The 25,815-nt window shown below is 40.1% G+C and overlaps 1 pseudogene; it reads left to right on the forward strand.

The window, feature by feature from the left end:
* The first annotated feature begins 18,273 nt into the window (after nt 1-18,273).
* LOC126060231 (immunoglobulin kappa variable 4-1-like) overlaps nt 18,274-25,815 on the forward strand; it is a 35,166-nt pseudogene continuing 27,624 nt past the window's right edge.

Here is a 25,815-nt window from a genome sequence, read left to right on the forward strand (position 1 = left end):
CCTGATAAGAACTCTCAATAAAATAGGTATAGAAGGGCAATTTCTCAACATAATTAAGGACATCTATTTTTTTTTTTTTTATGCAAAACCAAAGGCCGGCATCATTCTTAAAGAAGAGAGGCTGTAAACATCCCCCTTGAGAACAAGAACAAGAGAAGAATGTCCTTTATCCCCACTCCTATTTAATATTATGCTGGAAGTTCTAACTAGAGCAAGAAGGAAAGAAAAAGAAACAAAGGGCTTCCAAATTGGAAATGAAGAAGTAAAACTGTCCCTATTTTTGGATTATATGATACTCTACATAAAAAACCCAAAAGACTCCATGAGAAAAGTATTGCAACTGATAGAAGGATTCAGCACAGTCCCAGGACACAAGATAAATACACAAAAATCAGTTGGATTTCTATACAACAATAAAAGCAACAATGAAAAGGAAATCAGGAAAACAATACCATTTATAATAGCCCCCAAAAATAAACAAACAAACAACAAAAAAAAAACAACTTAGGAATAAGTTTAACCAGGAATGTCAAGATCTATACAAAGAAACTACAAAATACTATTGCCAGAAACCAAAAGAGATCTATATAAATTGGAAAACATACCATGCTCATGGATAGGTAGACTCAACATTGTAAAAATGACAATTCTACCTGATTTACAAAGACAATGCAATGCCAATCTAAATACCAACAATATTCTTTAAAGAGATGGAAAAACTTATCATTAACTTTATATGGAAAGGGATGATGTCCCAGAAAAGTAAAGCACTATTGAAGAAGAATAATAAAGTAGAAGGACTCACACTACCCGACTTCAGAATCTACTATACAGCTATGTTACAGTAATCAAAACATCCTAGTACTGGCACAAAGACAGATACATTGACCAATGGAAAAGAAATGAGTACCCACATGTAAATCCATCCACCTATGTTCACCTAATCTTTGACAAGGGCCCCAAGTCCATCAAATGGGGAAAAGACACTCTTTTTATCAAATGGTGCTGGCAAAACTGGATGTCCATCTGCAAAAAAGTGAAACAGGACCCATATCTCACACTATATACAAAAACTAATTCCAAATGAATCAAAGACCTAAATATAAAGCCAAAAAAGTATGAAGGTCATAGAAGAAAAAATAGGATCAACACTAGAGGCCCTAATACAAGGCATTAACAGGATACAAACCACAACCTACCACACACAAACTCCAGAAGATAAGCAAGATAACTGGGATCTTACAAAAATTAAACATTTATGCTCATCAGAAAACTCACCAAAAGAATAAACAGAGAGCCTTCAAACTGGGGAAAAAAAAAATTGGTCTATTACAAATCAGACAAAGTTCTAATGTCTAAATCTACAAGAAAATCCAACACCTCTACAACAAAAAGACAAATAATCTAATTTAAAGACTAGACAAAGGAAATGAACAGATAGTACACCAAAGAAGACATTCAAGTGGCTAACAGGAATATGAGGAAATACTCCCAAGCACTAACAAAAAAACAAAACAAAACAAAAAAAACCATTAGATAAATGCAAATCAAAATCACAATGAGATACCATCACACCCCAGCATTACTGGCACCAATCAAAAATCAGGAAATAAAAACTGTTGGAGAGGCTGCGGGGAGGTCGGAACTCTCATGTGATGCTAGTGGAAATGCAAAATCATACAACCATTTTGAAAAAATGATATGGCGCTTCCTTAGAATGCAAGAAACAGAAATACCATATGATCTAGCAATCCCACTGCTAGGACTATATCCTAGGAAAATAAGAGTGGTCACAGGAATAGACATATGCCCTCCCATGTTCATTGCGGTGTTGTTCACAATAGTAAAAAGATAGAAACAACCCAGATGACCATCAAACAGGTGAATGGATAAACAAGCTGTGGTACATACACACAATGGAGTATTACACAATGATAAAGAACAATGATGAATCTGTCAAACATCTCATGACATGGATTAATCTGGAGGACATTATGCTGAGGGAAATAAGTCAATCACAAAACGACAAATACTGTATGAGAGCACTACTGTAAAAACTCATGGAAAGGTTTACACACACAAAAAAGCAATCTTTGATGGTTACAAGGGAGGGGAGCAGTGAGGATGGAAAAACTAAATAGACAATAAATAAGTGGTAATTTTGCTGAAGGGTAAGGCAGTACACAATGGCAGTACACAATATTAGGGAAGCCAGCAAAACCTGTAGAAGGCAAGGTCATGGAAGATCCAGAGACACATCCAAACTCCCTGAGAGACCAAATTGCTGGGCTGAGGGTGTGGGGACCATGGTCTTGGGAAATATCTAGCTTAATGGACATAATAAAATTTATACAGAAAAAAAGTTCTACATTCTACTTTGGTGAGTAGCATCTGGGTCTTAAAAGCCTGTGAGTGGCCATCTAGGCTACTCCGCTGGTCTCACCCCTTCAGGAGCAAAGAAGAATGAAGAAAACTGAAGATACAAAGGAAAGATTAGTCCAAAGGACTAAAGGACCACATCTACCACAGCCTCCACCAGGCTAAGTCCAGGGCAGCTAGATGATGCCCTGCTACCACCAATGACTGCTCTGACAGGGATCACAATAGAGGGTTCTGGACTGAGTGGGAGAAAAAGGCAGAACAAAGTTCCAACTCAGAAAGACATACCAGACTTGCTGGCCTTATAGAGACTTGAGAAACCCTGAAAGTATGGCCCCCAGATACACTTTCAGCTCAGTAATGAAGTCATTTCTGAGGCTCACCTTTCAGCAAAATGTTGGATAGGCCCGTGAAACAAAATGAGAGCAAAGAGGCACACCAGCCCAGGGGCAATGACTAGAAGGGAACAAGAAAGCCGGTAATAGGGAACCCAAGTTTGAGAAGGGAGAGTGTTGATATCGTGAAAAACAAAACAATAAACAATACGTGCACTGTTTAATGAGACACTAGGTTCTTCTGTAAATCTTCATCGAAAGTACTACTAAAAAGGGAAAAAACAGAAGCAGACTACTGGGTTATAGATGAAATCAATGACAGAATAAAGAAATTCATAGAATCAAATAAGAAAGAAAAGACATCCTACAAGAACTTTTGGAACACAGTGCTTAGAGGTCAATTTATAGCAATAAATGCACACATCCAGAAAGAAGAAAGGACCGAAACCAAAATATTAACCCTACAACTTGAACCAACAGAGAGCAGGAAAAAGAGCTCTGGAGCACCTGAAGAAAGGAAATAATAAGGATTAGAGCAGAAATAAATGAAATAGAAAAATAATCGAAAGATTCAACAAAACCAAAGCTGCTTCTTTGAAAAAATCAACAAGATTGACAAATCACTGGCAAAACTGAAAAAAGAAAAACAGGAGCGCAAGCGAATAACCTGAGTGAGACGGGCAATGTCAAAACAGACCCAACTGAAATAAAAACGATCATAACAAAATACTATGAAAAATTGTACTCTGACAAATTTGAAAAAGTAGAGGAAATGGACAAATTTCTAGAAATATGCTGCTTATCTAAAATAACTCTAAACTTTGGTAGAAAACAATAAATAAACCCATAAAAAAAAAAGAGATTAATGAGGTAAGCAAACAAAACTCCCAAGAAAAAAAAAACCTTGGCCCGGAAGGCTTCCCAGGAGAATTTTTCCAAACATTCAGAGAAGAGTTAACACCAGTACTACTAAAGGAATTTCAGAGCATAAAAAGGAAGGAATACGCCCAAACTCATTATAGGAAGCCAGCATACTCTGATACCAAAGCCAGGCATAGAAACCACAAAAAAAAAAAAAATTACAGACCAATATCACTCATGAACATAGATGCAAAAATCCTCAATAAAATTCCAGCCAATAAAAGGTGTTGAAGGGACATTGCAGGAGAAGGGCTCTCCTGACCACCTAGTCGGTCAGTAGTGTGTGTGCGAGGACTCTTGTTGGTTCTCTGTCCCAGGCACATGCTTAGAACACATTGTTCCTTGATAACTTTGCAGTGCGATCCAGCCTTATGACTACATTACCATGGACCACTCAACATGGCACTGTGTGCACATGGGGATGAGGCTGAGATGCTGTGCAATCAGGGATAGAAGAACCAATCAAGCCAAAATAGCCTAACTGTGATAGGTGGACAGGCCTGAGTTGCTGTACCATTTATTTCATCTCATTTTAAAATCATAGCTCTGAATGGAAGGATTACTCTGCAGAGAAAACTCTGACCCTTGGTTTCCTAACATTTTCTCACCTGGCACAGAGTAGAGCAGGAGCCTGAGGACCTGGCTGGTGCCACCATCCTGCAGCTTCTCTCTTGTGTGATGTTGCTCAGGTTCCACTCCCCAGCAAAGGCTTCATTTATGAGGCTCAGGTCAGCAGGGCCTGCCCAAGGTGGGGTTTGGCAAGGGAGCATTTATGCCAAGAGCCAGGGAGTATGATGGTGAAGTCTTAGAGCACAGGGTTGAGGTAGAAAATAATGTAGGGTGCTCCCTTCTGACTTACGTTTTGAATATGGCAGTAATGGCCACATATTATAGTGGATTCTCTGCCCAAAACTAAGATTTAGCTAGTGATGTGGATTACTAACCAAAAGATTAGCAGTTTGAATCCACCAGTGGGGCCTTGGAAGAAAGGCCTGGCAATCTCCTTCTGTAAGATTCAAAACCATTCACTATTGATTTGATTCTGACCTAGGGTGACCCCACGCATGTTGGAGCAGCACTGTGATCTGTATGGTTTTCAATGACTGATTTTTCAGAAGGAGGTGGCCAGGTTTCAGGTTTTTTTTTTTTTTTTTTTTGAGGCCAATGTTGGTGGACTAGGAGTTCAGTGAGTTAACCATTAAATGTAATTTGTAATTAATTATGTTTTTGTTGTTTCATGCGTGAGGGTGAATCTTGTCCTTGTTATTCCATCTAGCCTACAAATGGAGGTCTCTTCTACTGAGTTTTAAAATTTTGGTAATTCTGTTTCTACTTTCTAGAAATTCAGTTGGTTCTTTTCCAGACCTGAAGTGTCTCCTTTTTAGTTTTCTGTACCTTGCATACAATGTCAAGTTTGTCATTTATTTCTTTAAATAACCTCCTGTAATGCCCCAGTTTTTTTTTTTTTTTTTTAGTGCCCAAATCTGAAGTATGAGCAGAACTCCTTTTTTCTCTGTTATTTCTATTGTATCATATTTGTATTCATCTTGTGGTTGTTGTTATGTGCTGTCAAATCAGTTCCAGCTTATAGCAACTACATACACAACAGAATGAAACACTCCATGGCCCTGAGCCATCCTCACAATCTTTGCTATGTTTGAACCCAATCTTGTAGCCACTGTGTCAATCCATTTCTTTGAAGCTCTTTCTCTTTTTCGCTGACCCTCTACTTAGTGAAGCATGAAGTCCGTCTCCAGGAACTGGTCCCTCCTGATAACATGTCCAAAGTAAAACAGATGGAGTCTCATCTTCAAGGCTGAGCTGCTCCAGGCACACTGAGGCTGTGCATCCCTGGAATGAAACTCCGTGAAGAGGTGGCATTCAATCACAGCTTTACAGGGAAATTCTGTTTGTTTTTCCTGTCCATTTTCCCAATGAATCTAGAGCCCTCATCTCAGGTCCCAGCCATTGTGGACATGATAGGTTCCACTTTCTCTTTGGTTCCCACTTCCTTTGTGATCTGAACCCTCCTGAGCCCTAGCTCAATATAGGCTCTCTGAGGACTTTCCACACAGGTGAATTCTGGGCCCGTCTTCCACTTCTCTGGCCCTTCAGTAGCCCTGGAATCCAATCTCAAGTGCTTGCAGTGTCTCTTAAGTATCCTTCAGGATACAAGTATCTTCAGAGCTCAGACATTTTCTAGCTATAAATTTTTATCAAATATTGAGGCAAAACTTTCCTACATTCTTCTCTTTCCTTTATTTATTTATTTTTAGCATTTTTTTTAATCTTTTCTAAAAACTGTTGATTTGAGGAAACTAGTCCATCATTTATGGAACTTGAACCCAACTGAAACTTTTTTTTAAGTTAAAACTAAAACTATTCATTAGATCTTGGGTGCTTCAAGCTGTTGTGATAGGCTGCTAACCTAAAGGTTGGCAGTTAGAACACACCCAGCAGCACCCTGGAAGAAAAGCCTGTCAGTCTGCTTCTATAAAGAATACAGGTAAGAAAACCCTATTGGGCAGCTCTACTGTGTAACACATGGGGCTGTCCTGAGTTGGAATCCGCTGGACTATGAGAGGTTTAAAGTTGATATTAGAACTTCTAAGTACACTTCTGTGTCTTTTCTAGTCATAAAATTACCATTTCTGTGATTTTTTGGCTTTTGATTTTTATTGGATGGTGTCACAACCTGTGGTCCATGTAATTTGCTTTCAATTCATTGACTGCTTTGCATAGGTCCCTCCAACACCAGGCTGGCTGCTCAGATATTATAAACAGGGCCTTTGCTGCGGGAGCTAATCTGCGTCAGGCAGGCAGGGGCAGCAAGTTGGTGCCACACACTGTGGTCCTCATGTCCCTGTTGGTCTGGGCCTCTGGTGAGAAACTAAAAGTGCTTCAATTCCTCTAGAGCAGTATCTTTGTAGAGCTGAAAAATAACTTAAGACACAGTGGGAAATGATAGCTATATCCGAAATGGAACAAATTATGTGCTAATATGTAATATCACTAGATGTTGTGGTATAAATGCTATTTTAAACTGTGTACGAATAAGTGTGCATATATTTGTATGTGTGGTAATTGTCCACTCTGATTGCAGGTACCAGTGAGGTCATTGTGATGACCCAGTCTCCAGCTACTCTGGCTGTGTCTGCAGGAGAAAGGGTCACCATCAACTGCAGGCCAGTCAGAGTGTGAGCAACTATGTAGCCTGGTACCAGCAGAAACCAGAACAGACTCTTAAGCGGCTCATTTACTTGGCATCGAACCGGGCATCTGGGGTCCCTGACCAGTTCAGTGACAGTGGGTCTGGGACAGACTTCACTCTCACCATCAGCAACTTCCAGGCTGATGATGCCACAGTTTATTATTGTCTGCAGCATTATAATACACTACCCACAGTGCTTCAGTCTCAGGCACAAAACCTCCTCCCGAGGACTACAGGCCAGTGAGTCTGCACTGCCCCAGCTGCTTCCTTTCTGCTCAGCCCTGAACATGCACGTTTCCTCTGTCTGCCTAAAGGCCACATCTCGTGACTAATTCCTTTGAGTATTTGTAGGTTCCAAGGGAAAATTGAGGGATGTGCCTTCTTCTGGATCCCCTTTTGTGGCAAATTATATAAGAAACCTGGTGTAAAAATCTCTTGTTTACTTTGTCAAGCATTTTTATATCACAGAAATCTGCACGTTTGACATGGATAGATTACATGACTAATCTGAGGTAGGGTCCAGTGTGTTTTACCCCCTGGAAGATCAATTCTCTCTTCCCTATGCGTTCTTGACTCTGGAATATTCCCATTTTATTTCCTGGATAGTTTTAACTTTTTCCTTTCTCTGCAGGCACACACCTTATAATTCTGGACCTAAACCAATATTAAAACTGGGTCTTTAGTATTTAAAACATCTCCCTCACAGAAGGTACTATTTCTCTCTTACATTTCCTTCCATGGATCCTGTTTTCCAGCCAGGTCTTCCTGGTCAATGTCAATGAAGGTGATTTCCTGCTCTAAACTCCCATTTTACTGCCCTTTTCTCCTCTCTCCATGTCTTTCAGTGACTCTCATTCTTTCAAAGGCCAGCCTCTAATTCATTAACCCTATCACTCCAGAAATACATGACAGCTTTCCCACATTCTTTTTTCTTAGTTGTCAATTGCTCTTTAAATTTATCCCCTGGGCACCCAAGTTTAATTTAATGACACAAGGAAATCATAGTTCTTTGTTATTGTTAGTCGACAACCTATGGTCCCTAACTCATGAGAACTCTATGAACAGTGAGACCTCTGTTGTGATCCATAGGGTTTTCACTGGCTGATTTTTAAGTCGTAGATCACCAGGCATTTCTTTCTAGTGTGTATCAGTGTCTGAAAGTGCTGATGAAAACTGTTCAGCATCGCAGCAACATGCATAGAGGAAGTATGCTAAATGAGGCGCCTCAGATCCTGCTCAGGTTGATGCTCACGCCAGCCCAAGTAGTGTTTCCAGTCAGTGTAGACAAGACTCTGACTGGCCCTGCAGCCAATGGAGACCTTCTCTCCGGGGAGACAGGAGAGATTCTGGCCCCTACTGAGCAAGATCTGCCCGCTGGGACCTGAAACAACAGGCACCCTAGGATGATCCAGAGATGCTATACAATCAGGGACAGAAGGAACATCAAACCAAATGGGTCTCTACCTGGGACAAGTGGACAGGTCTGTGTGGCCTGTAGGATTTATTTCATATCTCATTACAAATTGTAGGCCTATCTGCATAGGAGGATCACTCTGGAGAAAAAACTCCATGTCTAGGAGATGAGGCTCCTGGGGCAGATAGAGGAAGTGTGCATGTTCAGGACTGTGTGGGAAGGAAGCAGGAGGTGCAGTGAAGACTCACAGGCCTCTAGCCCTGGGAGGAGACTTGTGTTCCAGGCTGAAGCACTGTGAGAGGGTAACCATAATGTTGCTAACAGTAATAACCTGCCTCATCCTCAACCTGGAGACTGTTCATGGTGAGAGTGAGGACTGCCAGACCTACTGCCACTTAACCAGTCAGGTGTCTTAGATGTCCAGTTGGATGCCAAGGAGATAAGCAGCTTAGGAGCCTGTGCTACTTTCTGCTGGTACCAGCCTAAGATGCTACTAACATTCTGGCTGGACTTGCACTGATGGTGACCGTTTCTCCTGGAGACACAGTCAAGGAGACAGGAGACTGTGTTATCACGATGTCCCCACTGGCACCTGCAATCAGAGAAGACAATTACCATACATACGTATATACACATGCTTTTTCATAGGCACAGTAACACATGCCATTTTAAATGTGCGTTTTAGTGGAATGCATGTCTCACATTATTGAGTCAGTTTTAGAAACAGCCATCATTTCCCACTACATCTTAAAATCATTTTTCAGCTCTACAAAGATACTTCTCTAAAGGGATTGAAGCAGTGTTCATTTCTCACCAGAAACCCAGAGCAACAGATACATGAGGACAGAAGCCTGCAACACCATCTTGCTTCCTCCACCATCCTGATCAAAATCATCTCATATTGCATAGTTCCCTTTTATAAAATCTGAGCAGCCAGACTGGGCCTGGAAGGGCTAAGGAAAGACAGCAGTCAATGTGGAAGCAAACTACATGGGCAGTGGATCGTGAAATTAACCAATGTGAATCAAGAACCAATGACTATAAGAGACAAAGTAGTCAACTGAGAAGCTCTATTACCAACTTAGAAGTTCTACAACTACAAAAAGTAGATTGTCTTAAGAAGAGTTTCTATTTAAAATGAGAAAAAAAAGTTGAAATGGGTTCATTTTCTTAAGTGATAATCTAGTTTCCTGAGACCTATAATCCTGGTGAGCTAATACAAAACACGCAAAATAAATAAAAGAAAGAGGTGAATATGGAGAACCTTTACCCTGAAGAACAGTTTAAGATCACTGCATGCACTAAAGATTTAATTCTAGAGGTATGTAAGATCCTTCAGAACTCTCATTCAAATATGATGGTGAAATTGGGAGATTTCCAGATAAACAGAAATTAAGGGAATGTGTGAAAATGAAACAAAATTTATGAGAATTATTAAAGGGAATCCTTCATCCTGAGAACAAGTGACATCAGACCACAGCCTCAACCTAGGATACAAGATTTTACCAGCCAGATACCAACATAGAAAATAAACTTTCAAGGGCTATCCAAAACCAAAATAATTACAACAGGGAACCAGAGAGACTAATCTGTAAATGATAACAATGTTAGAACAATAAAAGGAAATAAACAGTTCAGGTATAGAACTTTCTAATAAAGAGGTAGGCAAGGTGATACCAAGTAATACTAGACTGGCTCAAACTAGGAAGATAAGGGTAAATTTGAAGGTAATCCCAAAGAAATTTAAAGAACCTACTCACCAAAATAAAAAAGATAAAGCCTCAATAAAAACAAAATATACATAAACAAAAGAGATGAAAAAGAAATCCACAAACAAAAGGAACTTAGCACAGCAGAGTAAGAGGAACAAAGAAGAAAATGTTAGCACCACAAAAATAAAAGCAATACACAATACAGAAAGAAAATCACACTTATCAGTAGTAACACTTTATGTAAATGGCCCATAAAGAGACACAGAGTGACAGAATGGATTAAAATAAAAAAATCCATCAATATACAGTCTACAAGAGACACACCTTAGAAACAAACATGTAAATTTATGAAAAATCAAAGGCTGGAAAAAAATACATCAAGCAAATAACTCCCAAAAAAGAGCAGGAGTGGCAATACTAATGTCAGATAAGATACACTTTAAAACAAAACCCAACATAAAAGACAAAGAAGGGCACTATGTAATGACTAAAGGGATGATCCATCATGAAGACTTAACCATAATAAACATCTATGCCCCCAATGACAGAGCTAAAAATACATAAAACAAACTCTAACAGCACTGACAAGAGAAATTGGCAGCTCCACAATAATAGTAGAAGACTTCAACACACCACTTTTGTTATAGGACAAAACAACTAGAAAGAAACTCAACAAAGATACAGAAGACTAATGGGCACAGTCAGCCAACTTGACCTCATAGTCATATATACTACACTCCACCCCACAGTTGCAAAGTACACATTCTTTTCCAATACACATGGAATGTTCTCCAGGATAGACCACATATTAGCACAGAGCAACACTCAACAAAATGCAACACACTGAGAAATACAAAGTATCTTCTCTGACCACAATGTCATAAAACTAGACATTAACAACAGGAAGTACAAAGGAAAACATCAATTAAATGGAAAATGAAGAAATCAGAGATGGAATAAAAAAAAATTCCTAGAATCAGATGAGAATGAAAACACATCTTCCCAAAGGCAGTGGTCAGAGGTTAGTTTACAGCAATAGATGCAAACATCAAAAAAGGAGAAAGTGACAAAATCATAACATTAGCTACACAACTTGAACAAATAGAAAGAGAACAGCAAAAGAAGCCCCCAGCTACCAGAAGAAAAGAAAAAATAATCAGAGCAGAAATAAATGAAATAGAGGATACAAAAACAATTGAAAGTTGGTTCTTTAAAAGACCAACAAAGTTGACAAACCACTGGTCAAATTGACAAAAGAAAAATACAAGAAGACACAAATAATACAAATAAGAAATGAAATGGGGATCATTACAACAGGCCCAAGGGAAATAAAAAGAATCATAACAGAGTATTATGAAAAAGTATACTCCAACAAATTTGAAAACCTAGAGAAATGGACAAATTTCTACAAACACACTACCTACACAACTTAAAACAAAATGATGTTGAAAATATGAACAGACCCATGACAAGAGATAGAAAAAGTAAGAAAAAAACTCCCAACAACAACAACAAAAAAGACTCAGCCCAGATGGCTTTACTAGAGAATTCTACCAAACATTCAGAGAAGAGCTTACGCCATTACCACTCAACATATTTCAGAACACAGAAAAGGAAGGGATACTTTCAAATAAAGTCTATGAAGCCAGCATAACCTTGACACAAAAAATAGTCAGACTAAAAAAAAAAAAATTGCATACCAATTTCTCTCATGAATATAGATGCAAAAATTATCAACAAAATTCTACCCAATAGAATTCAGCAAAATATACCAAAAAAAAAAACTCCACAGCCAAGTAGGATTCATACCATGTATGCGAGGATGGTTCCACATTAGAAAATCAATCAATGCACTCCTCCTCATTAATAAAAGGAAAGATAAGAATCACACAATCATCTGAATAAATGCAGAAAAGGAATCTGACAAAGTCCAACACCCATTCTTGGTAGGAACTCTCGATAAAACAGGTATATAAAGTAGGTATAGAAGGGCAATTTTTCAACATAATAAAGGCCATCTATGCAAAGCCAAAGACCAAAATCATTCTTAATGGAGAGATGCTGAAAACATTCCCCTCAAGAACAGAAACAAGATATGGATGCCAGTTATCCCCTCTCCTATTTAACATTGTGCTGGAACTTCTAGCTAGAGCAAGAAGGAAAGAAAGAGAAACAAAGGGCATCCAAATTGTTATTAAAGAAGTAAAACGGTCCTTTTTTTGGATGATTCAATACTCTCCACAGGAAACCCAAAAGACTCCACAAGAAAACTACTGGACCTAATAGGAAGATTCAGCACTGTCCCAGGATAGAAGATAAACATACAAAAATCAGTTGGTTATCTATACAACAATAAAGACAATAATGAAAAGGAAATCAGGAAAACAATACCATTTATAATAGCCCCTAAAAAAATTAAAACTTAGGAATAAGTCTAAACAAGGATGTAAAGGACCTATTCAAAGAAACTACAAAATGCTCCTGCAGGAAAACAAGAGAGATCTACATAAATGGAAAAACATACCATGTTCATGGATAGGGAGACTCAACATTGTGAAAATGACAATTCTACCCGAAGTGATTTACATGTACAGTGCAACCCCAGTCAAAATACCAACAATACTCTTTAAGAGATGGGGAAACTTATCATTAAGTTTATATGGAAGGGAAAAAGTCCCAGATAAGTAAAGCACTATCAAAGAAGAATAATAAGAAGAAGAAGTAGGAAGACTAGCACTACCTGACCTCAGAACCTACTGTATAGCTAGAGTACGGTAATCAAAACATTCTGTACTGGTACAGCAACAAATACATTGGCCAATGGAACACAATTGAGAACGCAGATGTAAGTCCATCCATCTTTGGTCACCTGATCTTTGACAAGGGTCCAAAGTCCATTAAATAGGGAAAAGACACTGTTTTTAACAAATGATGTTAGCAAAACTGGATTTCCATATGCAAAAAAAATGAAACAGGACCCATATCTCTTACCATATAAAAAAATTAATTCAAAATGGAACAAAGACCTAAATATAAAGCCAAAAAGTATGAAGGTCATAGAAGAAAAAATAGGATCAATGCTAGAGGTCCTAATACAAGGCATTAATAGGATACAAACCACAACCAACAACACACAAACTCCAGAAGATAAGCCAGATAACTGAGATCTTCTAAAAATTAAACACTTATGCTCATCAAAAGACTTCACCAAAACAGTAAACAGAGAAATTCAGACTAGGAAAAAAAAAATTCACAGTTACAAATGAGATGAAGGTCTAATGTCTAAAATCTGCAAGAAAATCCAATACCTCTACAGCAAAAAGACAAATAATCCAATTCAAAAATGGGCAAAGGAAATGAACAGACACTTCACCAAAGACTTTCAAGCAGCTAACAGACAAAAGAGAACATGATCCCAATCACTAGCCACTAGAGAAATTTAAATCAAAACCCCAATGAGATACCATCCCACCATGTCATTACTGTCATCACTCAAAATAAACAGGAAATAACATATGTTGGAGAGTTTGCAGGGAGATTGGAACTTTTATGTGCTGCTGATGGGAATGCAAAATGATATAACCATTTTGGAAAATGATATGATGCTTCCTTAGAAAGCTAGAAATAGAAATACCATATGATCCAGCAATGCCACTCCTAGGAATATATCCTAGATAAATAAGAGTCATTACACGAATAGACATATGCACAACCATGTTCATTGCAAGATTCTCCACACTAGCAAAAACATGGAAACAACCTAGATGTCCATCAACAGATGAATGGATAATGAAACTGTGGTACATACACAAAATGGAGTATTACACGATGATGAAGAAGGATGATGAATCTGTGAAGTATCTCCTAATACGGATGAACCTGGACGGCATTATGCTGAGTGAGATAAGTTAATCACAAAAAAGACAAATATTGTATGGCATCGCTACTGTAAAAACTCACAAAAAAGTTTACACACAAAAAGAAGAAATCTTTGATGGTTAAGAGGGAGGGGAGGGGTGGAGATGGAAAAACACTAAGTAGACAATAGATAAGTAGTAACTTTCGTGAAGGGGAAGGTAGTATGCAATACTAGGGAAGACAGCACAACTTGTACAAGGCAAGATCATGGAAGCTCCATAAACACATCCAGACTCCCTGAGGGAACAAATTGCTGGGCTGAGTGCTGTGGGGACCAGTGTCCCTGGGAATATTTCTCTCAATTGGAGTAACATAGTTTATAAAGAAAAGGTTCTACACTCTACTTTGGTGAGTAGCATCTGGGGTCTTAAAAACCTGTTAGCACCCATCTAGGATACCCCACTGACCTCACCCCTTTGGGAGCAAGGAAGAATGAAGAAAACTAAAGATATAAAGAAAAGATTAATCCAAAGGACTAAAAGACCACATCTACCACTGCCCCCAGCAGACTGAATCCAGTACAACTAGATGGTGCCTGGATACCATCAATGCCTGCTTTGACAGGAATCACAAAAGAGGGTCCTGGACAGAGCTGGAGACTTGCTGCCCTTACAGAGACTGGAGAAACCCTGAGTCTGGGCCCCAGATACGCTTTCAGCTCAGTAATGAAGTCATTCCTGAGGTTCACCCTTCAGCCAAAGATTGGATAGGCCCATAAAACAAAACAAGAGTAAAGGGGCACAGCAGCCCAGGGGCAAGGACTAGAAGGCAGAAGGGAACAAGAAAGCTGGTAATACGGAACCTAAGTTTCAGAAGGGAGAGTGTTGACATGTTGTGGGGTTGTTAACCAATGCCATAAGACAATGTGTGTACTGTTTAATGAGAAACTACTTTGTTCAGTAAAGCTTCATCTAGAGTACTGTTTAGAAAAAAAAAAAAAAGAAGAAGCTACTGGGTTATAGGAGAAATCAAGGAGAAAATAAAGAAATTCATAACATCAAATGACAATGAAAAGACATCTTACTAGAACTTTTGGGATGCCGCAAACGCAGTGCTTAGAGGTCAATTTATAGCAATAAATGCACACATCGAAAAAGAAGAAAGAGCCAAAATCAAAACATTAACCGTAAAACTTGAGGTAATAGAGAGCAGAAAAAGGAGTTCTTGGGCACCAAGAGAAAGGAAAAAAAGATTAGAGCAGAAATAAATGAAAAAGAAAAACAATTGAAAGATTCAACAAGACTGAAAGCTGGGTTTTTTGAAAAGATCAGCAAAATCAACAAATCATTGGCAAAACTGAAAAAAAAAAAAAAAACAGGAAGCAAAAACCAAACCCACTGCCAGGAGGGGAAACAAATAGCCTGAATGAGGCAGGCAATATCACAACAGACCCAACTGAAATAAAAAGGATCATAACAGAATACTACGACAAATTGTACTCCAATAAACTTGAAAACCTAGTGGAAATGGACAATATTCTAGAAACACATTGCTTACCTAAACTAACACTAAACTTGGGTAGAAAAAATAAATAAACCCATAACAAAAGAAGAAATTAAAGAGAAAACAAACAAACAAAAATCTCCCCCCCCCACCCCGCCCAAAAAAACTCCCTGGCCCAGAAGGCTTTCCTGGAGAGTTTTACCAAACATTCAGAGAAGAGCTAACACCAGTGCTACTAAAGGTATTTCAGCGTGTAAAAAAGGAAGGAATACTCTCGAACTCATTACAGGAAGCCAGCATAACCTGATACCAAAGCCAGATGCAGAAACCACAAAAAAAGAAAATTACAGACCAATATCCTCAACAAAATTCCAGCCAATAAAAGGCGTTGGAGGGGCACTGCAGAAGAAGGGCTGTCCTGACGGTCAGGTGGGTGAGTGCGAAGACGCTTGTCGGTTCTCAGTCCCAGCCACATACTTAGAACACACGGTTCCTTGATGATTTTGCATTGTGACCCAGCCTGAGGACTACCTTACCACAGACCACCCAATAGGGCACTGCGTATGCATGGGAATGATGCAGAGATGCTGTGCAATCAGGAATAGAAGAAACGATCCAGCCAAAACAGTGTAACTGTGGTAGGTGGACAGGCCTGTGTTGCTGTAGCATTTATTTCATATCTCTTTTTAAAATTGTAGCTCTTTATGGAAGGATTACTCTGCAGAGAAAACTCCATATCCAGGTTTGCAAATACCTTCTTACCTGGAACAGAATAGAGCAGGAGCCTGAGGATTTGGATGGTGTCACCACCCTGAAGCTTCTCTCTTGTGTGATGTTGCTCAGGTTCCATTCCTCAGAAGAGGCTTCCTTTATGAGGCTCACATAAGCAGGGCCGAGCCCACGGTGGGGTTTGGCAAGGGGGCATTTATGCCAAGAGCCAGGGAGTATGATGGTGAAGTCTGAGAGCACAGGGTTGCGGTAGAAAATCTTGTAGGGTGCTCTCTTCTGACTTACTTTTTGAATATGGCAGTAATGGCCACATATCATCTTGGATTCTCTGCCCCAAACTAAAATTAAGCTAGTGATGTGGAGCAAATGTTTTGGGCTCGACTACTAACCAAAAGGTTAGCAGGTGAAATCCAACAATGGGGCCTAGGAAGAAAGGTCTGACAATCTAGTAACATTAAAAAGAGTACACCACTGAGTTGATTCTGACTTATGGTGACCCCACGCATGTCTGAGTAGAACTGTGATCGATATGGTTTTCAAAGACTGATTTTTCAGAAGTAGAGCGCCAGGGTTTTTTTTTTTTTTTTTTTGAGACCACTGTTGGTGGACTAGGAGTTCAGTGAGTTAACCATTAAATAAAATTTTAGTTAATTATTTTTTTGGTTTTTTCATGCTTGAGAGTAAATCTTATCCTTGATATTCCATTTAGCCTACAAGTGAAAGTCTCCTACTGAGTTTTAAAATTTCGGTAATTCTATTTCTAATTTCTAGAAATTCAGTTGGTTCTTTTTCAGATCTGAAGTGCCTCCTTTTTAGTTTTCTGTACCTTGCATACAATGTCAAGTTTGTCATTTATTTCTTTAAATAAACTCATGTAATGCCCAAATCTGAAGAAAGAACAGAATTCCTTTTGTTCTGTTATTTTTGTTGCATCACATTGGTATTCATATCATGCTATTGTTGTTGTTATGTGCCCTCAAATTAGTATAGTGACCTTATACACAAGAGAACGAAACCCTCCGTGGCCCTGAGCCATCCTCACAGTCTTTGCTATCCTTGAGCCCTATGTTGCAGCCACTGTGTCAATCCATTTCTTTGAGGCTCTTTCTCTTTTTCGCTGACTCTCTACTATAAGAAGCGTAATGTCCTTCTCCAGGGACTGATCCCTCCTGATAGCATATCCAAAGTAAGAGAGATGGTGTCTCACTTGAAGATTGAGCTGCTCCAGGCACACAAGGCCGTGCACACCTGGAATGAAACTCCTCGAAGAGTTGATATTCAATCACAGCTTTACAAGGAAATTCTGTTTGTTTTTTCCTGTCCATTTCCACAATGAATCTAGAGCCCTCTTCTTAGGTCTTAGCCATTGTGGACATCATAGGTCCACTTTCTCTTTGGTTCACACTTCCTTTCTGATCTGAGCCCTCGTAAGAACTAGCTCAGTAGGGGATCAATGAGGACTTTCCACACAGGTGAATTCTGGGCCTGTCTTCCATTTCTCTGGCCCTTGCATAGCCCTGGAATCCAATCTGAAATGCTTGCAGTGTCTTTTAGCTCTCCTTCAGGATACAAGTGTCTTTAGAGCTCAGACATTTTCTAGCTATAAATTTTTATCAAACTTTGAGGCAAAAATTTCCCATATTCTTCCCTTTCCTTTGATATTTTTTCCAGCATTTTTTATTATTTTCCAAAACTGTTGATTTGAGGAAACCAGTGCATCATTTATGGAACCTGAACCCATTTATAACTGTTTATAAGTTAAAAGTAAAGCCATTTATTAGATCATGAGTGTTTCAAGCAGTTGTGTCGGGCTAGTAACCTAAAGGTTGGCAGTTTGAACACACCCAGAGGTACCCTTGAATAAAAGCCTGTCAATCTGCTTCTATAAAGAATACAGGCAAGAAAACCCTATGGAGCAGCTCTACTGTGTAACACATGGGGTTGCCCTGAGTTGGAATCCACTGGGCTGTGAGAGGTTTTAAGTTGATACTAGAGCTTCTAAGTACACTGCTGTGTCTGTTCGAGTGATAAAATTATACTTTGTGTAATATTTTTGCTTGTTGATGTACATTAGATACTTTCAAAACCATGGTCCATGAAATCTGCTTTCAGTTCACTGACTGCTTTGCATAGGCCCCCCCACACCCACGCTGGCAGCTCAGATGTTATAAACAGGGCCTGTGCAATGGGAGCTGATCTGCAACAGGCAGGCAGGGGAAGCAAGATGGTGCCACAGACTCTGGTCCTCCTGTCCCTGCTGCTCTGGGCCTCTGGTGAGAGATGAAAAGTGTTCAATACCTCTAGACTATTTTTTTTTTTTCAGAGCTGAAAAATGATTTTAACAAATAACTGGAAATGATGGTTATTTCCAAACTGGAACCAATTATGTGCTGATACCTAATATCAGTAGATGTTGTGTTGGGGGATATTTTCATGTGCCTATGAAAAAGTGTGTGTATATGTATGCATGGTAATTGTCCACTTTGAATACAGGTGCCAGTGGGGACATTATAATGACCCAGTCTCCAGCCTCCCTGGCTGCATCTCCAGGAGGAACGGTCACCATCAACTGCAAGGCCAGCCAGAGTATTTTTTACAGCTCCGACAAGAAAGACTATTTAAACTGGTACCAGCAGAAACCAGGACAGGCTCCTAAGCTGCTCATCTACTTGGCATCTAATCGGGATTCTGGGGTCCCTGACCGGTTCAGTGGCAGTGGGTCTGGGACAGACTTCACTCTCACCATCAGCAACTTCCAGGCTGAAGACGCTGCAGTTTATTATTGTTTGCAGACTTATAATACTCCACCTTTTTTTTTTTTTTTTTTTTACCCACGGTGCTTCAGCCTCTAAGAAAAACCTCCTCCCGAGTGCTACAGGCCAGTGAGTCTTCACTGCACCAGCTGCTTCCTTTCTGCTCAGCCCTGAACATGCATGCTCCCTCTGTCTGCCTCAAGGACTGCATCTCCTGACGAATTCCTTGGAGTATTTGCAGGTACCAGGAGAAAATTAAGGGATGTGGCTTCTTCTGGATCCCATTTTGTGGTAAACTAAAGAAAAAAAAATACTCAAAAATTCTCTTGTAGACTTTGTCAGGAGTTTTCATATCACAATAACCAGCATGTTTCACATGGAGAGATCACATGACTGATTTGGGGTAGTGTCCAGTGTGCTTTACACGCTGAAAGATCAGTTTTCTCTTTCCTGTGCTTTCCTGACTCTCGAATATTCCTGGTTTATTTCCTTGTTTTCCTGGACATTTTCCTTTCTCTTCCATTATGCCTCATAACTCTGGATCTAATCCAATATTAAATTTGGGCCCTTCATATTTAAAATCTCCCTCACAGAAGGGAGTATTCCTCTCTTACATTTTCCTTCCATAGATCCTGTTTTTCAGCCAAGCCTTCCTGGTCAACATCAGTGAAGGTATTTTCCTGCTCTAAGCTCCCATTTTACTGCCCCTTTCTCCTCTGCCCATGTCTTTCAGTGTCACTCATTCTTTCAAAGGCCAGACTCTAACTCATTAACCATATTGCTCTAGAAACATGTAATAGTTTTCCCATTTCTTTTTTCATTATTTGTCAATTCCTATTTACATTAATCCCTTGGGAGCCCAAGTTTAATTCGGTGACTGAAGGAAATCATGTTTGTTTCTCATTTTTACTTGCCATCTTGTGAGTCCCTGACTCATGAAAATTCAATGCACAATATTATCTGATTGTTGTGATCCATAGAGTTTTCACTGGCTGAATTCTCAGAAGTAGGTCACCAGGCCTTTTTTTCTAGTCTGTATTAGTCTGCAAGTGCTACTGAAACCTGCTCAGCATCACAACAACACGTGTAGAGGAAGTATGGTAAATGAGGCCTGTAGGTCCCTGCTCGGGTTCATGCTGATGACAACCCAAGCAATGTTTCTAGTCAGTGTAGACAAGACTCTGGCCCTGCAGCTAATAGAGACTTTTTCTCCTGGGAGAGAGCAGGGATTCTGGCACCTATTGAGCAAGATCTGCCCTCTTGAACCTAAAATGAAAGGCACACAAGGATGATCTAGAGTTACTGTGGAATCGAGTATAGAAGGAAAATCAAACCAAAATGGTCTCTAACTGGAATAAGTGCACACGCCTATGTGGCTTGTAGCCTCTATTTCATATCTCACTTCAAAATGTAGACCTATCTGAATAGGAGGGTCCCTCTGGAGAGAAAACTGCATCTCTAGGAGATGAGGCTTCTGGGCCAGATAGAGGAACTGTACATGTTCAGGAGTGTGAAGGAAGCAGCTGGTGCAGTGAAGACTCACAGGCCTCTAGCCCTGGGGAAGAGCTTGTGTTCAAGGCTGAAACACTGTGAGAGCGTAGGCATAATGTTGCAAACAGCAATAGTCTACCACATCCTCACCCTGGAAGCTGCTGATTGTGAGAGTGAAGACTGTCCCAGGCCCACTGCCACTAAAGCAGTCAGGAATCTTGGATGCCTGGTTAATGTGCAAAGGAGATATTCAGCCTAGGAGCCAGCGCTAGTTTCTGCTGATAGCAGGCTAAGATGCTGCCAACACTCTGGCTGGGCTTGTGCTGATGGTGATCATTTCTCCTGGAGACACAGTCAAAGAGACAGGAGACTGTGTTATCACGATGTCCACACTGGCACTTGCAATCAGAGAAGACAATTACATGCACACATATATACACAGCTTTTCATACACACATTAAAATATACCCTTTTAAATGTGCACTTTAGTGGAATACGCTTCAAACATAATTGATGCATCATTTGCTACTATGCCCTAAAATGATTTTTCAGCTCTATAAAGGTACTTCTCTAAAGGGATTGAGGTACTTTTCATTTCTCACCAGAGACCCAGAGCAACAGGGACATGACGAAAGGAGCTTGTAACACCAGCTTGCTTCCTCCATCTGCCTGATGAAGATCTAAGCCTGCTGCAAAGTCCCCAATTATAGAACCTGAGCAGCCAGACTGGGCCTGGAGGGTCTATGGAAAGCCAGCATTGAATGTGAAAGCAAACTGCATGGGCAGCGGGTTGTGAAACCAACTAATGTAAATCAAGAGCCAAAGACTAGAAAAGACAGAGTAGTCAACTTAGAAGCTCTAATATCAACTTAGAAGCTCTAAAACTAGGAACAGCAGCTTCTCTTAAGAAGACCTTCTACTTAAAATCAGGCAAAAAAATTGAAACACCTTCAGGGCTCCTAAGTGATGGGCTGCTTTCGTGATTTCTACAGTCCTGGTGAAATAATACAAAATGCTGGAAATATATAAATGAAAGAAGGAAGAGTATAGAAGTGATTGTGATGGAGAAATTTTGGTTCACTTTTTGATAAAAACTTATGGCCAGAAAATATCTGAGCTCTAAAGCTACTTTTATCCTGAAGGACAGTTTAAAATCATTCCATACACGAAAGTTTTAATTCTAAAAGAGGGTATGTAAAACCCAGGAAAATGGAAGACAGGCCCAGAAATTACCTATGTGGAAGTCCCTAGAGTCCCTACATTGTGCTTGAACCAAAGGAGTGGGGTTGTAATCTCAAAGTCAGTGTGAACTAGAGAAACTGAACCTATCCTTCTCACAGCTGCTAGGAAATTACCAAAAGGCTCTAGGTTCATTGTGGAAATGGGCAGAAAAAAAATAAGCAAGATTTCCTTGGGAAGATGTGTCTGAAAGTCAACCTTCCAAGGAGTTTCACTCCGGGTGTATATGACCTAGGTGTGTCTGGAACTCTCTAACCTTGAAACTAGTTTAAGAAAGCCCAATCAATAGAAAGCTGCTCTAGAAGAGGGCACACCCATCATAAATCCTCAGGAATCCTCATCAATACTTTTTGGAAGACTGATACCACCAAGACATCAGAGATACTTGACTTTCAAGGAAATAACTAGGATATGAACATGAATGTGATGCAACTGAAATAACAGAGAAAAAAAAAAGTGTTCTCCTCACACTTTAGATTTGGGAGCTATGTGACTTAATTTAAAGAAATAAATGATAAAATTTACATTGCATACAAGGCACAGAAAAATAAAAGCAGGGTGCAACAGATCTGAAAAACAAATTCCAGATATTAGTTTCAAAATACCCGTCTATCAGTTTGTCATACAAATGGGAGCTCACATGTTGCTGTGATCCTAGTTGCTATGCTGCCAGTATACAAATACCAGCAAGTTCACCCCAGTGGACAGGTTTCAGCTGAGCTTCCAGACTAAGTCAGACTAAAAAGAAAGACCCAGTGGTCTGCTTCTGAAAGAATTAGCTATTGAAAGCCTAATGAAGAGCAGCAAAACTAGGTCTTTTATACGGCCAGAAGATGGGCCCCTCAGGTTGGAAGGCACTCAAAACATGACTGGGGAAGAGCTGCCTCCTAAAAGTAGAGTTGACCTCAATGAGGGGCATCGAGTTAGTCTTTTGGGACATTCATGTGCTGATGGGGCATGACTCAAAATGAGAAGAAACAGCTGAACATCCATTAATAATCGAAATGTGGAACGTACAAAGTATGAGTCTGGGAAAATGAGAAACTGTCAGAAATGAAATAGAATGCATAAAGATCAATATTCTAGGCATTAGTCAGCTGAAATGGGCTGGTATTCGTCATTTTGAATCAGAAAATGATATGGACTATGCCGGGAATGATAACTTGAAGAGGAATGGTGCTGCATTCATCATCAAAAAGAACATTTTGAGATCTGTCCTGAAGTACAACACTGTCAGTGATAGAATAACATCTGCAGGCCTAAAAATAAGACCACATAGCACGACAATTATCCAAATTTACCCACCAACCACTAAGGCTAAAGATGAAGAATTGGAAGATTTTCACCAAGTTCTGCAGTCTGAAACTGATTGGAAATGCAACCTGGAAGCCCTGATAATTGCTGGTGATTGGAATGAGAAAGCTGGAAAAAAGAAGAATCAGAGTTTGGAAAATATGTCCTTGGTAATAGAAATGATGCCGGGGATTGCGTGATTTAGGGTGTATGAAAAGAGACGGTCTAGGTTTTGGAGGCAGACGTAAAGTCAAGAGAGTTTAAAAATGATGTCTCATGATGACAGAAACAATGCTAAAGTGAGGGGAACATGGATAGTTCAAAAAAGAGGGGTGAGGAATGCCAAGAATGTCCTTTGGGGGAACAGCGGTGTAGGAGCAGAGGGACTGGCCTCAGGTAAGAAGGCTGTCTGCTCATCTACAGGAATAGGAAGGAAGGAAGGCAGAACATGGGGATGTAGACACCCGTGGATCTGAAGGTGCATGAGGGGAGCTAGTAGAAGCTCTTCCTGGAAACGGGAAATGGGGTCATTTGCTGAAAGTTAGGATGAGAAGTAGGCGTTACAACTTGAAGAGAAAAGAAAAGAGAAAGGGTGGGTGAATCAGGTAAATGAAGTACAACTGTGAGGCAGGATTAAAGGCCATAGTGGTTTCAGTCTCAAGATGGGCCTTCCTTGTCTGGTTGTCTTATCCCAGATCTTATTGATTGTTGTTCTGCTTGTTCAAGAGGAACACAGGTTAATTTTAAACTTCATAGAACCATGGAGAATGGGAGAGGGAAGGGAGGAAACAAACCACAAATCACAAAATCACTGGGGTAAGCAAAAGTTAACTAGGCGGGAGCCAAGATGGCGGAATAGACAAATGCTTCCTGAGAGCCCTCTTTACCACAAAGACCTGAAAAAACAAGTGAAGTGAGTATACTGGTCACAAGCTCGGAGCTCTGAGCTTCAAGGCAAGCTTAGAAAATGAACTGAGGGGCAGGGGGAGGAAGAGACAGTTCAGAAGCGGAGAGGAGGTACCAGATGTGAATCACGGGGAGCCCTCAGGCACCATTCCCGGAGTGGCGGCGGGGGGGTGATACTAGTGTTTGGCCACACTTTCCTCAGGGAAAAGCAGCCAGCCACTCAGCCTACTCACACCTCTGAAACCTGAGAAGTATGGCACTCTCAGCAAAGCTAAGTACGGGCGTATATTTCACGGTGCCCCCACAACCCCAAGCTGGCTTCAGCAGCTGAATTCCCTGAATTCCCTGTTGAGCACCTAGAGCCATCCTCCTAATCTTGGGGAAGGAAAAGATTTTCAGTTGGGGGAAAAGATAAATTGCCAGCTCCACTAACTGGGTGAGCTCAGGACAGAAGTGGCTCCTGTCCAGGCATAAATGGGCCATGGACATTGAGCACATTTCCCTTCTGCATAGACCAGTGTGGGCCTATTTTGGGAGAACAGGCTCTTGTTGAAAGACTTCAACAATTTCCGCTGTGTGGTGGAGAGGTGCGTGTTTGATGTTTGACATTACTTTGTTTATTAAACAAGGTTCTCACCTACCCACATCAGAGACCTAAGGACTGGTAGCTCCACTCAGGTCACCCAGCCACCTGCGACAGGGGTCCAAGGATAACTGGTACCTCTCAGTCCTTACAACCAAAAATGTTGGGTGCCCATGGTCAGTCTGCAGAACCCACCCACCTGCACGCTCTAGGGAAGAGGGATGTGCTTTCTTCAGAGATAGTCAGGAGTCAGTTGTTAGCCCCCTGCCTTGATCAGAGCATGACCCCCTGCTGTAATCAGATACCAGTAAATACACCAATCATGCCTGCCCCTCTAAGACTGTGGGACAGAGCATGTACCACACATTTGATGATCAGCTACCTGGACACCTGAGTTGAATTCATACAAGAAAAGTGAATGGACTCCTAGACTGATATACCTGATAACACCTCGAGCCATCTGGGGACAGGACATCAGAGCTCCAAAGGCGAAAATAATCAAGCTAGCTCACTCAAGCAACCCATTTGTGTATATCGAAACAAAACAAAGCAAGAAGCTATGTCACAGTTAGCAAGCATAAACTAATACAGTAACTTATAAATGGCTCAGAGACAACAGTCAATAACAAGTCACATGAAGAAACAGACCATGATCACTCAACAATCTCTCAAAACAATGAATCCAGGGATCTTCTAGATGAATGTGCATTCCTGGAATTACCAGAGCCAGAATACAAAAGATTAATATACAGAACCCTTGAAGACATCAGGAAGGAAATGGGGCAATACAAAGAACAAGCCAAGGAACACAAAGATAAAGCAATTGAAGAAATTAGAAAGATTATTCAGGAACATAATGAAAAATTTAAGAAGATGGAAAAATCCATACACAGACAGCAATCAGAAATTCAGAAGATTAACAATAAAATTACAGAAGTAGACAACTCAGTAGAAAGTCAGAGGAGCAGAACTGGGCAAGTAGAAGCCAGAATTTCTGAACTCAAAGATAAATCACTTGGCACTAACATATTTGAAGAAAAATCAGATAAAAGTATTTGAAAAAAAATGAAGAAACCTTAAGAATCATGTGGGACTCTATCAAGAGAAATAATCTCCGAGTGACTAGAGTACCAGAACAGGGAGGGATAACAGAAAATACAGAGAGAATTGTTGAAGATTTGTTGGCAGAAAACTCCCTGGACATCGTGGAAGATGAGAAGATATCTATCAAATATGCTCATTGAACTGCTCATAAGGCAGATCTTAAAAGAAGGTCATGAAGACATATTATAATCAAACTTGCCAAAACCAAAGATAGAGAATTGTAAGAACAGCTAGGGATAAACAAAACTCACCTACATTGCAGAGTCAATAAGAATAAGCTCAGACTACTCGGCAGAAACTAGGCAGGCAAGAGGGCAATGGGAAGACTTATTTAAAAAATTGAAGGAAAAAAAATTTCAGCCAAGAATCACATATCCAGCAAAA

The sequence above is a fragment of the Elephas maximus genome, chromosome 17 (assembly GCF_024166365.1).
Source record: "Elephas maximus indicus isolate mEleMax1 chromosome 17, mEleMax1 primary haplotype, whole genome shotgun sequence".
NCBI lineage: Eukaryota > Metazoa > Chordata > Mammalia > Proboscidea > Elephantidae > Elephas > Elephas maximus.